Source organism: Apodemus sylvaticus, chromosome X (genome assembly GCF_947179515.1).
Source record: "Apodemus sylvaticus chromosome X, mApoSyl1.1, whole genome shotgun sequence".
Classification (NCBI taxonomy): domain Eukaryota; kingdom Metazoa; phylum Chordata; class Mammalia; order Rodentia; family Muridae; genus Apodemus; species Apodemus sylvaticus.
Genome location: NC_067495.1, coordinates 80716471 through 80732677, shown reverse-complemented (window position 1 = coordinate 80732677; position 16207 = coordinate 80716471). Strand labels below are relative to the sequence as shown.

Below are 16207 nucleotides of genomic sequence, written 5' to 3'. Positions count from 1 at the left end.
ACACCCCCAAAACATAAACAAAATGAAAACTTTTTAGCATAAAACATCCAGGAAATTTGCAATCCTATGAAAGACCAAACCTAAGAATAATAGGAATAGAAGAATAGTCCCAGCTCAAAACACCAGAAATTATCTTCAACAAAATCATAGACACAAACTTTCCAAGCCTAAAGAAACAGATGTCTATAAACATGTAAGAAGCTTACATAAAAGCAAATAAAATGAAAAGAAAATAAATTCCTTTTGGGATAACAATTAAAACATCAAATCTTTAGAACAAAGAACAAATATTTAAATTGTAAGGGAACAAGATCAAATAACATATAAAGGCAGACCTATCTGAATTATACCTCACTTCTCCACCAAAACTCTAAAAACAAAAGAGCCTGAACAAATGCCTTGAAGATCCTAAGAGATCAAAGATGCAAGCCAAGATTATACCTAGCAAAATTTCCATCACCATAGTCAGAGAAAACAAGGTATTACATCACAAAACCAAAAGCAAGCAGTACCTATCCACAATTTCAGCCATACAGAAAATACTTGAAAGAAAACTACAACCCAAGAAGGTGAAATACAACCAAGAAAACAGAATAAATTAGTCATTTCAGAGCAATACCAAAAGACGAGAAACACACACACACACCAAAAGCACCAAAGACAAAAAACAAGAAATAACAATTATTGGTTATTAATATCTCTCAGCAGCAATGTACTCAATTCACCAATAAAAAAAATACTGGGTAACAGAGTAGATGTATAAATATAATCCATCTTTCTCTGGCATACAAGAAACATATTTCAGTAATTAAAATAAATACAACCTCAGAATAAAGACTGCAAAATAGTTTACCAATCAAATGGACGCAGGACACAAGTTTTTGAAGTGATTCTAATATATAATAAAATAGATTTCTATCAAACCTAAGCAAAATAACAGCAGGATAGTTCTTACTCAATAAAGAAAAAATCCACTAAGATGACATCATAATTCTGAACATCAATGCCACAAATACAGGGGCAACAAGATTGATAAAGGACACATCACTAAAGCCTATATCACACATCTAATCCCACACATTAATAGTGGCAGACTCCAACGTCCTATTCTAACCAATGGACAGGTTATCAGAACAGAGAAATAATAAAAGGAACACATGTTTTAACCTAGTAGACTTAACAGAACCTTTCACCCAAACACAAAGGAATGTATCTTCTTCTTAGCACCTAATAGAACCTTCTCCAAAGTTGTTCATGTACACAGTTACAAAGCAAGCCACAACAGATACAAGAAGATTGAAAAAATAATCTTGCATCTTATCAAATCACCATTGATTAAAGGTGAACTTCAACAAGAACAGAAACAAGAGAAAGCCTACAAATTTATGGAAACCAACTCAATTACCCCTGGGTCAAGGAAGAAATAAAGAAATAAAAAATTTTCTAGAATTCAATGAAAATAGAGGTACTACATACCCAAACTTATGGGCCACAATGAAAGCAATGCTAATACAAAGGCCATAGCAGTTATTGCCTTCATATAGGAGTTGGAGAGATCTCATACTAGCAACTTAACATCATACCTAAAATCTCAAACAAAAAGAAAAAACAACAAGAAGTGAACACATCCAAGAAAAGTAGATAGCAGAAAATAACCAAACTCAGGGTTGAAATCAATCAATTAGAAACAAATTGAACAATACAAAGAATCATCAAAATTAAGAGGTGGTACTTTGAGAAAATCAGCAATATAGAAAAAACCCTTAGACAAACCAACGAGAAGACAGAGAGACAGTATCAAAAACAACAAAATCAAAAATGAAAGTGAAACATAATAGACACCAGGGAAATTAAAGAAAATTGAATCAAAGTCTTTCTGCAAAAGTCTGTACTTTTCACAACTGGAAAACATAAATGAAATAGATGATTTTCTAGACAGATATCTCTTCCTAAAGCTAAATCAAGATCAGGTAAGCTATCTAAACAGTCGCACAACTACTAAAGAAACAGAGTCATTAAATTCTGCCAACCAAAAGTAAAAGCCCTGATCCTGATCTTTTTAATGGAAATACTACTAGACTTTCAAAGAACAGCTAATATCAATATGCTCCAAGTTATTCCCCAAAGTACAAACAGAAGGAGCCCTGCCAAACATATTATATGCAGCACATTCACCTTGAAAGATACATCAAACATTCAACAAAGAGAATTTTAGCCCAATTTCTCTAATGGAAATTGTTTGCAAAAATGTTCAATAAAATACCCATAAACTGAACTCTGCCTCCCGCCAGTCAGTTACGAGGCCTCCATATTGGTTCTCGGATGCCAGAGACATCAGACAGACTGAGGTACGCAAATATAACCTGAGATCAACATCACGGGGGTCTAAGCCCGACGGGCGTTGGCCTGCACCCTGGCCCTGGGCTGGTCTGGGGGGCCACCGGTGTGCAAACCTGGCCAGGAGGTTCCCCACCACCACCGGGGAGCGCACCACTGCCATTTTGCCTATGGGAAGCCAGAGAGTCCTAGCAGGCAAAACCAGCTAATAGGCTAGCCCGAGGCTGACATAGCTGGGGTCTAAGACAGTCAGGCCCTGGACTGCCCCCCAGGCCCTGGGCTGCTCGGTGGGCCATCTGTGTGCCAACCAGTCCAGGAGGTTGTTAGCCCAGCAGACTCTCCCAGCACTCTCAGGGAGCGCGCACACTCCACCATCCTGGCCACCTGACAGACCCAATTAACACTCACAGCTGAGGGGAACTTTGCTCGGATATTGGTCTGCCAGGCTTTTGCCTAGAATCAGGGCCTGAGAAGCTAGGCTAGCCTTGTGTGCACCAACTCGGTTGGGAGTTCCACTGCCCAGCAGAGTGATCAGCCCACAGAAAAGGTCCCAACAGCATACACCCTCAGCACTTCCTGAAGGAGCAAACAGGCACCATCTGGTTCACAGATGTAATCTGGGGCAAAGAACACTAGGGCTTCAAGGGCACCCAAGAGGAGGACAGCACATCAGCGATCTGCAACAGGGGAAACCCTGCCATCCAATGTTGCAGAAATAGCCCTAGAGCCTCTCAGGAGGCTGAAACACCAGCCAGAGACAAGACCAACTAGCTCCAGAGAAGAAGATGGCAAAGGGCAAATGCAGGAATGCTCCCAACAGAAATCTAGGCAATATGGCAGCATCTGAACCAAACTCTCCAACATCAGCAAGTCCTGGTTATGCCAACACACCAGAGAAACAAGATTTGGATTTAAAATCACTGTTCATGATGCTGCTAGAAGAACACAAAAAGGACATGAATGAATCTATTAAAGAAATACAGGGGAACATGAATAAGCTAGAAACCCGTATAATGGAAACACAAAAATCACTTAAAGAAATACAGGAGAATAAGGCCCAAGAGATAGAAGCCAATAAAGAAGAAAGGCAAAAATAAATAAATAAATAAATAAATAAATAAATAAATAAATAAATAAATAAATAAATAAAATAAAAAAACCCTTAAAGAAATGCAAGAAATACAGGAGAACTTGAGTCAACAGGCAGAAGTCATGAAAGAGGAAACACAAAAATATCTTAAAGAATTACAGGAAAACACAAACAAACAAATGACAGAACTGAGCAAAACCATCCTGGATCTAAAAACAGAAGGAGAAACAACTAAGAAATCATAAAGGGAGACAGCTTTGGAGATAGAAAACCTTGAGAAGAAATCAGGGGCCATAGATGCAAATATCAACAACAGAATACAAGAGATGGAAGAAAGAATCTCAGATGCTGAAGATACCATAGAAACCATTGACTCAACTGTCAACGAAAATGCAAAATGCAAAAAGCTTGTATCCCAGAACATCCAGGAAATCCAGGATACAATGAGAAGACCAAACCTAAGGATTATAGTATAGATGAGAGTGAAGATTTACAACAGAAAGGGCCAGCAAATATCTTCAACAAAATTATGGAAGAAAACTTTCCTAACTTAAAGAGAGAGATGCCTATGAATATACAAGAAACCTACAGAACTCCAAACAGACTGGACCTGAGCAGAAATACCTCCTGTCACATAATAATCAGAACATCAAATGCACTAAACAAAGAAAGATTATTAAAGGCAGTAAGAGAAAAAGGCCAAGTAACATATAAAGGAAGACCTATCAGAATCACACCAGACTTCTCACCAGAGACCATGAAAGCTAGAAGATCCTGGGCAGATCTCATGCATACTCTAAGAGAACACAAATGTCAGCCAAGACTACTATACCCAGCAAAACTCTCATTCACCATAGATGGAGAAACCAAGATATTCCATGACAAAAGCAAATTTACACAATATATTTCCACAATCCCAGCTCTGCAAAGAATAATAGGAGGAAAACTCCAATACAAGGAGGGAAACTACACCCTGGAAAAAGCAAGATAGTTACCTTCCTTCCTCAAACCCAAAAGAAGATAACCACTCAAATATAAAAAGAACATCAAAAATGACAGGAAGTAATAATCACTATTCCTTAATATCTCTTAACATCAATGGTCTCAATTCCCCAATAAAAAGACATAGACTAACAGACTGGATAAGGAAACAGGACCCTACAATTTGCTGCATACAGGAGATACACCTCAGTGTTAAAGATAAAAACTACCTTAGAGCAAAAGGCTGGAAGACAATCTTACAAGAAAATGGTCACAGAAAACGAGCAGGAGTAGCCATTCTAATATCAAATAAAATTGACTTTCAACATAAAATCATCAAAAGAGACACTGAGGGACACTTCTTCCTGGTCAAAGGAAAAATCCACCAAGAAGAACTTTCAATTCTGTACATCTATGTGCCAAATGCATTCATAAAAGAAACTTTACTAAAGCTCAAAGCACACATTGCACCTAACATAATAATTGTGGGGGACGTCAACACTCCACTCTCCTCAATGGACCAATCTGGAAAACAGAAACTAAACAGGGACACAGTAAAACTAATTGAAGCTTTGGACCAATTGGATTTGACTGATATTTACAGAATCTTTCACCCTAAAGCAAAAGAATATACCTTTTTCTCAGCACCTCATGGTACGTTCTCCAAAATCGACCATATAATTGGTCACAAGGCAAACCTCAACAAATATAAGATGATCGAACAAATCCCATGCCTCCTATCAGATCACTATGGTGTAAGAGTGGTTTTCAATAGCAACAAAAACAGCAGAAAGCCCACATACACATGGAGGCTGAATAATACTCTACTCAATGACACCTTGGCCAAAGAAGAAATAAAGAAAGAAATCAGAGACTTTTCAGAATTTAATGAAAATGAAGGCAAAACATACCTAAATCTTTGGGACACAATGAAAGCAGTGCTAAGAGGAAAACTCATAGCCCTGAGTGCCTCCAAAAAGAAAATGGAGAGAGCATACACTAGCAGCTTAACGACACACCTGAAAGTCCTGGAACAATTCCCCCAGGAGGAGTAGAAGACAGGAAATCATCAAACTCAGGGCTGAAATCAAGCAATTGGAAACAAAGAGAACCGTAAAAAGAATCAACGAATCCAGGAGCTGGTTCTTTGAGAAAATCAACAAGATAGATAAACCCTTAGCCATACTGACCAAAGGGCACAGAGAAAGTATCCAAATTAACAAACTTAGAAATGAAAAGGGAGATATAAAAACAGAAACTGAGGAAATCCAAAAAATCATTAGATCCTACTACAAGAGCCAATACTCAACACAACTGGAGAATCTGGAGGAAATGGACAATTTCCTTGAAAGATACCAAATACCAAAATTAAATCAGGACCAAATAGATCATCTAAACAGTCCCATAACCCCTAAATAAATAGAAGGAGTCATAGAAAGTCTTCCAACCAAAAAAAGCACAGGACCAGATGTTTTCAGTGCAGAATTCTATCAGACCTTCAAAGAAGACTTAACACCAATACTCTTCAAATTATTCCACAAAATAGAAACAGAAGGAAGACTACCCAATTCCTTCTATGAAGCCACAATTATGCTAATACCAAAACCACACAAAGATCCAACAAAGAAAGAGAACTTCAGACCAATTTCCCTTATGAACATCGATGCAAAAATACTCAATAAAATTTTTGCCAACCGAATCCAAGAACACATCAAAACGATCATACACCATGATCAAGTAGGCTTTATCCCAGGGATTCAGGGTTGGTTCAATATACAGAAATCAATCAACGGAATCCACTACATAAACAAAGTCAAAGAAAAAAACCACATGGTCATTTCATTGGATGCTGAAAAAGCATTTGACAAAATTCAGCATCCTTTCATGCATAAAGTCTTGGAAAGAACAGGATTCAAGGCCCATATTTAAACATAGTAAAAGCAATATACAGCAAACCGGTAGCCAGCATCTAACTAAATGGAGAGAAACTTGAAGCAATCCCACTCAAATCAGGGACTAGACATGGTTGCCCCCTTTCTCCTTATCTTTTCAATATTGTACTTGAGATACTAGTTCGGGCAATTCGACAACATAAGGAGGTCAAAGGGATACAAATTGGTAAGGAAGAAGTCAAACTATCATTATTTGCAGATTACATGATAGTCTACCTAAGTGACCCAAAAAACTCCACTAGAGAACTACAGCTCATAAACAACTTCAGCAAAGTGGCAGGTTATAAAATCAACTCAAGCAAATCAGTGGCCTTCCTATACTCAAAGGATAAGCAGGCTGAGAAAGAAATTAGGGAAATGACCCCCATCACAATAGCCACAAACAGTATAAAGTATCTTGGGGTGACTCTTACCAAATATGTAAAAGATCTGTATGACAAGAACTTCAAGACTCTGAAGAAAGACATGGAAGAAGACCTCAAAAAATGAGAAAACCTCCCATGCTCAAGGATCGGCAGAATCAATATAGTTAAAATGGCCATTTTGCCAAAAGCAATATACAGAGTCAATGCAATACCCATCAAAATCCCAACTCAATTCTTCACAGAGCTAGAAAGAGCAATTCTCAATTTCATCTGGAATAACAAAAAAACCCTTGATAGCTAAAACAATTCTCAGCAACAAAAGAATGTCTGGGGGAATCAGTATCCCTGACCTCAAGCAATACTACAGAGCAATAGTGTTAAAAACTGCATGGTATTGGTACAGTGACAGGCAGGCGGATCAATGGAACAGGATTGAAGATCCAGAAATGAACCCACACACCTATGGCCACTTGATCCTCGACAAAGGAGATGAAAACATCCAATGGAAAAAAGATAGCCTTTTCAACAAATGGTGCTGGTTCAACTGGAGGTCAGCATGCAGAAGAATGCGAATTGATCCATCCTTGTCTCATTGTACTTAGCTCAAATCCAAATGGATCAAGGACCTCCACATAAAGCCAGACACTCTTTCAACCAATCATTGAACTGTACACAGGATTTCCAATGGAGGAGCTAGAGAAAGGATTCAAGGAGCTGAAGGGGTTTGCAGTGTCATAGGAGGAACAACAATATGAACCACCCCGCACCCCCAGATCTCCCAGAAGCTAAACCAACAACCAAAGAGTATACATAGAGCGATCCATGGCTCTAGCTGCATATGAATCAGAGGATGAACTTCTTGGACATCAAAGGGAGGAGAGGCCCTTGGTCCTGAGAAGGCCTGATGTCCCAATATAGGACAATGCCCGGACAAGGAAGCAGGAGTGGGTGGATTGGTAATCAGGGGGAGGGGGAATGGGTTAGGGGATTCAAGGGGGGTGGAAAACCAGGAAAGTGGATAACATTTGAAATGTAAATAAAGAGTATATCTAGGTGTACCTGTGTCATGGCCATGTTGGTGCAGTGCTGCCTGAGCTGCTGCAGGGACTGCAGGACTGGCCACATTTCTTTCAAGGAGTTGCAGGACATACAGTTGGACATACAGCATATGGAAACAGATGTTGCCATCGTGAAAAACACAAGAAGAATCTGTGGCACTGGATATTGATTAGCCAGTGCACCCTTACATCAAAGAAAAAGCTACTTTGAGTTCAAAATCCAGTCTTCTGGGGTATAGGTGTTACAACTCAGAAAGTTAACTTGAACCAGATTCCTCTTGGCTGTGACATGCATAGCCTGGTGATGAGAAATGATGGAGCCCTGTACCACAATAATGAAGAGAAAAACAGGCTGTAGGCAAACAGCCTTCCCCAGCAGGGAGATGTTGTGGGTATAACATATGACCATGTAGAATTAAATGTATATTTGAATCAGAAAACATGTATGTCCAGCATCAGGTGTACAAGGGACAGTGTATCCAGTTGTATATGTTGACAACAGTGCAATTCTGGATTGCCAGTTCAGTGAATTTTATCATACTCCTTCACCTGGTTTTGAAAAAAAAAATATTTGAGCAGCAGATCTTCTGAATGAGTTTGTTTCCAAAACTTAGACCTCTGCACCATCACACTTACCACTTAATTAATCTTACCACTTAATAAAGCTCTCCGTGATCTAGAGACAGGCAAACATGCTGAACATTGAGATTCTTATTGTTGTCCAAGGAACCCAGTACTCGACCCTGGAGTACTGACACACAGGCTTGCAGGAGAGACAAGCCACAGTCAGAGACAGCAAGACCAGCTAACATCAGAGATAAGCAGATGGCAAGAGGCAAGCTTAAGAACCTTACAAACAGAAACAAAGACTTCTTGGCATCTTCAGAAAACAGTTGTCCCACTACGGTGTGTCCTGGATACCCCAAATCACCAGAAAAGAAAGAACAGCCTGGGATAGTATCATTCTGGTTTCCATCTGCAACCTGGAGCTGACCATGTGTCATAGCTCTCCATACCCAAATTCCTCCCAGAGAGAACTGGTCTCTCGGGAGTATTGGCACACATGCTTACAGGAGTCACAAGCCACAGTCAGAGACTGGAAGACCAGCTAACACCAGAGATAACCAGATGGCAAGAGGCAAGGGCAAGAATATAAGCAACAGAAACCAAGGTTACTTGGCATCATCAGAATCCAGTTCTCCAACAAAAATGAGCCCTGCACACCACAGAAGCAAGACTCTGATTCAAAATCACACCTCATGATGATGATGATAGAATATATTAAAAAGGACATAAATGATTCCCTTAAATAAATAAAGGAGAACACAGGTAAACATGGAAAAGCCCTTAAACAGGAAACAGAAAAATCCCTTAAAGAATTATAGGAAAGCACAACCAAACAGGTGAAGAAATTGAGCAAAACCATCCAGGATCTAAAAATGAAAGTAGAAACAATAAAGAAATCACAAAGGGAAACAATTGTGGAGATAGAAAACCTTTGAAAGAGGACAGGAGTCATAGATGCAAGCATCACCAACAGAATATAAGCGATAGAGGAGAGAATCTTAGGGGCAGAAGATACCATAGAAAATATTGACACAACAGTCCAAGAAAATGAAAAATGCAAAAAGATCCTAACCCATACCATCCAAGAAATCAAAGAAGCAATGAGAAAACTAAACTTAAGAAAAATAGGTCCAGTAAATATCTACAACAAAATTATTGTAGAAAGCTTTACTAAGCTAAAGAGAGAGAGAGAGAGAGAGAGAGAGAAAGAGAGAGAGAGAGAGAGAGAGAGATGCCCATAGACATACAAGAAGCCTACAGACATCTAAGTCGACTAGACCAGAAAAGAAATTAATTTTGTCACATAATAATCAAAATACCAAATCACAAAACAAAGAAAGAATATTAAAAGCAGAAAGTGGAAAAAGGTCAATTAATATATAAAAGCAGAACTATCAGAATTACACCAGAGTTTTCACAAGACACTATGAAAGCCAGAAGATCCCATGCAGATATCATACACACCCCAAGAGAACACAAATGCCAGCCCAGGCTACTATACCCAGCAAACTCTGTATTATCATAGGTGGAGAAACCAAGATATTCCATGACAAAATAAATTTATGCAATATCTTTCCACAAATCCAGCTCTACAAAGGAAAATAGATGGAAAACTCCAACACATGGGGGTACAATTAGAGCATGAATGATTTTATCTTTATTTAAAAGCAGGCATCCTGTCGGGGTGGGAAGAATGTACAAATGCCATTGTCCTGTGCTTTTAGTTTATGAGAATTTCCACTTTCTCCCCTTCATCCTTGGTTTGGTATCCCATATTCTACTCTATATCCCTTATATAACTGAAAATGATTGTAAAATAATTTTTGTGGGAATTTTTAAAACCATAAAAAAATGTCTCATACACAAAGCACACAGCAGGCTGAATATTTCTGTTTTTTTTTTTTTTTTTTTTTTTGGTTTTGTAATGATGTTGTCAGTGAATTTTTTCTTGTCTCCTGATAAGTCTTATTTTTAAATTTGTACATATGTAATGAAGATTTACTTTTTAAGATATCCAAAGGGCTGTGAGCTACTGTGGTATCTACAAAGTAGGACAGAATAGAATTGTTGACATCTGTGTTTTGTATCCTTATTTACATCCACCCTTTCTGTAGCCTTGTGCTTCCAAACCTTCCTTCCCTCATGAAGAACCCTTAACTGACTGATGTCCCCTTGAAATCATCCCATGTGCTTATCATAATCCACACATGATGGAAACAGGTAAATTTGTTTGTGCTCTCTGATGGCCAGAGGCATTAATTACTCTATGACTTATCTATTTTTGTACCCACCTGCTAATTGGTGTTTCTTGCAGCAATAGTATTAGAGACACCTAGATTAGAAACTTCACCCATGAATGTGAAACTAAATTATTGCCTTGCTATTCTCCACTGCAGTTTTGGACAAATCTCTGGAAATCCACCCCATGGGACTAAGTGTGCCTTCTGGTGTTTATACAGCTGGCCTAAGGAGGGTGCTGTAGTAAGATTGCAGTGTCTAAACAGAAATGATTCTCTGTCACTTCTGATTGGCTGGACTCCTACATCCATAAGCTCTGGATTTGTTTACGGACTGTAGGTGGATATATAATGTAAAGGCTTGGTTTAATAAACACAACCTCTCAAACCTGAAAAAAAATAAGAAAATCTTTTTCAAAATATAAGTAATTCTGTCTTCAGAGAGAAAATCTAAGTTCTTTTATTATATATGGTTAGGTAAAATTCACCTGACATGTAATACTGGAAAACAGAACTATTCACAATAATGTTCAAGATTAAATAAGCCACCAAAAACAGTTTAGGAAAAAAGAAAGTATATTGGAGAAAAAAATCAGAGAAGGCATGGTAAATAAACCAGAAAAGTTTCATTAGGGATTTTAATGTCTTCAGGCATAATTTGGATTCAATATTAAATTTAAATAAGCTTTCAAGTTATATCTTTATAAAGACTGAGCAGGCTATAGTTAGGAATGTACACATTCTATATGTATATATGTATGTGTGCAAGCAGTTAAGACAAAAGTATGCCACAAATTTGAAAAAGAACATAGAGAAGTATGTGAGAAATTTTGGAGGGAAAAAAGGGAAACAAAAATATATTTATTATATCATAAAATAAAAAAATTGAAAAATGCTAAATTCCATGATATCAACTTGGTATAGCATTGACCTGAGCTTCAGAACTTGAGAGATATATGCAGACGGATAAAGAAATTAAAGTCAATGTGAATACATAACAAGATTACAGATATTCATGGCTACAAACCAGTTCATTGGCAAGAATTGATACTCTTGTAAACTTCACATCTGACTATCTCAAATCTAGGAAACACATACTTGTTATTCTTTTAGATACAAACTAAAAATCTAGTTGCTTCTCAAATGTAGCTAACCTCATTTACCACTGTGGTACTGAACATCTGACAAGTGATCTATTAGTTCGAATCAGTTGTTCCTTGGTACCTTGCATAGCATCTTTCTGTACTATGATATCTTACCAGGAAGAATGAATATTTCAGGTGAGTGTCAACTTGATATGTGTTCTATGACTTCAGTATATGATATGCTTGTTAAAATAGGGTCTTTTATCAAGTTTTGCAGGACAATCAATAGCAATTGCCAGGAATGTTTGTAGAATTGTGTGATTTTGCTGACAAATCTCCAAAGAAATTAATCTATTCTAAGCACTGGGCTTTTTATTTCGTAATGTCTGGTAGAGCGATTGTTGCTCTGTCCTAAGTTAACAACTATTTCTCCCTTTTCTTTTCATCTTTGCTATAATTTCTTTTCTACCTGTATTTATATCATGGATTTATTATCTGTTAAAACCCTAAACATTCATTTATAATTTCAATTAATTTTCATGGTTAAGTAAGTTATCATGCAGAATTCTTCTGCTCTATTTTCCATTGGATTGGTCTCATACCAATTTTGCTAATATTCCTATATAAATTAATTTTACCTCAAATGTAAATTGATGACTATTAAATTGGAAGGGCAAGAAGCATTACTAGGAAAAGCTTGACGACACTGAAAGTAAACATGTACAGATAATAAAACACCAATGATAAGGTATAATTTTGAAAAATATACTATATATGCACATATAATTGTGAAAATATTATACATGTAAATGTCAAATACAAGGAGTGCTATAATTTTTATACTATATTTACATGTTAATTTATAATCTAAACTCACTATAAAATAGTAATAAACATATTGTTTAAAACATCACAAATTTCATATAACATTTAGCCAAACTTTTATATTTATTCCCTTAGAAAATATACTGATATACCTTATGTATAATGTAATTACAATTATACCATCTATAATTCCTAAATCCAGCAATTAAAATAATTCAAAACTAAGTTAATCACATAGTTTTAAATTTTCCACACTTAAGATGTAATGCCAGTACACTCACACAAACATAAACATGCATATATATTTCTACATATTTTATACATATTTTGTTATGTATGGGTTGTATTAAGCCATTACAATATCTAAATTTATTAATAAAATTCTAAAATGCTTTAACAAGAAAAGACTTAGCAGGTACATAGTGGTTAGTTTGATGTATAATCTAGTAGAAACTTAAACATGTAAAATTTTATTCCTTGGTAACTATTTCTATGTATCTCATGTGCTAATGTTTATTTTTCACTTCATCTGAAATATCATATGTATTCTACAAATTCTGCTGAATTTAAAATTTGGATACCATACTGCTGATTTGAACTTAGAATTTCATTGTTGATGTTTTCCATCTATCTGGGTGAGTTTATCTAAAAATAGGCATTTTTATTTTTACCATTAAATCATTCTACATATTGTTTCCTATGTGCAAACAATTTTGTATTATGTATAAGCCAGTACGTTTTCCTGTTGTCTGATAAAGCCTATAGGTTTCTTCTTGAATGACAGATTTGGGAATACATAACAAAAAAATTCAGTTTCCAATTTTCTGGTATCATTTGGATTCACCAGGATCCATTTAGGACTGGAATCTTGTAACAATAAAGATAAAATGGTTTACTAGATGCAGAAAGTACCTACTTATGTCATTTTATAGGGATTTAAGGTTTTGACATTTGCTTCTACATATTCAAAATAGACAGGACTCTTTCTAATTGCTTTGTTATTGCATCCTTTAATTGTGTTTTCAATATGCTACATTGAAATTGAATTCAAATTTTATACTCCACATACTCAACCTTCTAAAATTTCTATCAATGTGGAATAATCTGTAATGTGAATAAACATGATAAAGAATTTAATTTGTCATTTATTCACTGTAATATAGCATCTACACTAACTATATTAGAAAAAATTATTTTTCTGACCTAACATTGAAAAGATTGATGCTACATTCAAAGGCCATTTTTCTTTTTATATGAATTTATCAAATACTCTACTGTAACTACTAAAATATTGGTATAAAATTTAATCTTGGTTTTCACAGACTACAAACTGTTGTAAATGTCAATTGATATGTTTCTGAAGCAAAATGAAAGTTTGACATTACGGTATCTAGAGATTCATATAACCATTCATTTAATGTCAGATGTTATGCTATACTTAGAAATAAATTACAGCATAAATGAAACACATACATTTAAAATGTTGGCTTGAGATTTATTGTGGTAATATAATTCATATTTCATCAATCTTTAGTGGAGTGATGACACTGTTGAAAAATAACATTTTAAATATTGAATTAGTATGATTTAGGCAATAATATATATTCTTCAAACCTATAGATAATAATATTCAGCAACATACCTGCAGTTAGAAAAGTATTTTAATGTATCAACAATGTGACAAATAATTTTCCTTATTTTATTTACAAAAATGCATTAGATTTGCACACTAATTCACAATTATTATTTGACTTTGAATACATTCATAAATATTCATTTATCTTCCTTATGGTTATATTGCTAAAAGATGTCTACATATTTTCCTTAATTCAATTTTACAACTAGAATTATATATAAGCATTACTTGAATGCTTTCATGATAAAGATAAAAAAATAAGTAATATTAATAGACATCATCAAAATTCAATTATAATTTATTATTAATAATTATATAGCCTTTTCAACAAATGGTGCTGGTTCAACTGGAGGTCAGCATGCAGAAGAATGCGAATTGATCCATCCTTGTCTCCTTGTACTAAGCTCAAATCCAAATGGATCAAGGACCTCCACATAAAGCCAGACACTCTGAAGCTAATAGAAAAAAAACTGGGGAAGACCATTGAGGACATCGGTACAGGGAGAAAGTTTCTGAACAGAACACCAATAGCGTATGCTCTAAGAGCAAGAATTGACAAATGGGACCTCATAAAATTACAAAGTTTCTGTAAGGCAAAGGACACCATCAAGAGGACAAATCGGCAACCAACAAATTGGGAAAAGATCTTCACCAATCCTACATCAGATAGAGGGCTAATATCCAATATATATAAAGAACTCAAGAAGTTAGACTCCAGAAAACCAAACAACCCTATTAAAAAATGGGGTACAGAGTTAAACAAAGAATTCTCACCTGAAGAACTTCGGATGGTGGAGAAGCATCTTAAAAAATGCTCAACTTCATTAGTCATTAGGGAAATGCAAATCAAAACAACCCTAAGATTTCATCTTACACCAGTCAGAATGGCTAAGATTAAAAATTCAGGAGACAGCAGGTGTTGGAGAGGGTGTGGAGAAAGAGGAACACTCCTCCACTGCTGGTGGGGTTGCAAATTGGTACAACCACTCTGGAAATCAGTCTGGCGGTTCCTCCGAAAACTGGGCACCTTACTTCCAGAAGATCCTGCTATACCACTCCTGCGCATATACCCAGAAGACTCCCCACCATGTAATAAGGATACATGTTCTACTATGTTCATAGCAGCCCTATTTGTAATTGCCAGATGCTGGAAAGAACCCAGGTATCCCTCAACAGAAGAGTGGATGCAAAAAATGTGGTATATCTACACAATGGAGTACTATTCAGCCATTAGAAACAATGAATTCATGAAATTCTTAGGCAAATGGATGGAGCTAGAGAATATCATACTAAGTGAGGTAACCCAGACTCAAAAGGTGAATCATGGTATGCACTCACTAATAAGTGGATATTAACCTAGAAAACTGGAATACCCAAAACATAATCCACACATCAAATGAGGTACAAGAAGAAAGGAGGAGTGGCCCCTGGTTCTGGAAAGACTCAGTGAAACAGTATTCAGCAAAACCAGAATGGGGAAGTGGGAAGGGGTGGGTGGGAGGACAGGGGAAGAGAAGGGGGTTTGCGGGACTTTCGGGGAGTGGGGGGGCTAGAAAAGGGGAAATCATTTGAAATGTAAATAAATTATACCGAATAATAAAAAAAAATTAAAAAAAAAATAAATAAATAAATAATAAAAAAAAGTAATATTAATAGACATCATCAAAATTCAATTATAATTTATTATTAATAATTATAATAATTGTTAATAATTATTTAGAAACATTATATTATATAAAATATTATATTAAATTAAATAAATAATAATTATAAATTATTATAAAAATAATTTATTATAAATAAAATAAAGAAAGAAATTAAAGACTTGTTAGAACATAATGAAAATGAAGACACAACATACCCAAATCTATGGGACACAATGAAAGCAGGGCTAAGAGGAAAACTCATAGCCCTGAGTGCCTCCAAAAAGAAAATGGAGAGAGCATACACTAACAGCTTAATGACACACCTGAAAGCCCTGGAACAAAAAGAAGCTATTTCATCCAGGAGGAGTAGAAGGCAGGAAATCATCAAACTCAGGGCCGAAATCAATCAAGTAGAAACAAAGAGAACC

The 16207-nt window shown here is 36.0% G+C and overlaps 1 pseudogene; it reads left to right on the top strand.

The window, feature by feature from the left end:
- The first annotated feature begins 7791 nt into the window (after positions 1-7791).
- On the top strand, positions 7792-8374 carry LOC127674338 (SPRY domain-containing protein 7-like; annotated as a pseudogene).
- The last annotated feature ends 7833 nt before the right edge of the window (positions 8375-16207 follow it).